At 30.1% G+C, this 412-nt stretch overlaps 1 protein-coding gene across 1 annotated transcript in view; it reads left to right on the forward strand.

Annotated features, from left to right (window-relative positions):
- LOC107470409 (protein NRT1/ PTR FAMILY 4.5-like) overlaps positions 1–412 on the forward strand; it is a 4,412-nt gene that overhangs the window by 519 nt on the left and 3,481 nt on the right. The gene's annotated exons all lie outside the window — the stretch shown is intronic.

Consider the following 412-nt stretch of genomic DNA (forward strand, 5'->3'; position numbering starts at 1 on the left):
ATAGACACGTTAAAGAGGTATATCTAAAACAAAGTTTATGAAATATGTTTTTTTGTGAAATATTTACATATTTCTATTTTATTGCTAGAATAATCTTTTCTCCTTTTTAAAAGCAGACTTCCAATATAATAAAGAGTCTCTTAATGAGTTAGTTCAAGGTTGCCTACACGATGAGACAAACCTTCATCCATGTAATACTTTGTTGTTATGTTTACATGCCGTGATGCGTTGTCTGTGGAACTTGTTGCATTAATTTGCAAGTGATTAATGTTTGAAGGGTACATCCGTACATAGAATGAACAATTTAAAATGGAATTTACTAAATGAAAAGTATCAGCAACATATTAGCAAAACCATTTAATCAAATAAACGAAATCCCTAATTCATTCATTTGAAAGGGCAGAACAAACGG

This window comes from Arachis duranensis, chromosome 1 (genome assembly GCF_000817695.3).
Source record: "Arachis duranensis cultivar V14167 chromosome 1, aradu.V14167.gnm2.J7QH, whole genome shotgun sequence".
Taxonomy (NCBI): Eukaryota; Viridiplantae; Streptophyta; class Magnoliopsida; order Fabales; family Fabaceae; genus Arachis; species Arachis duranensis.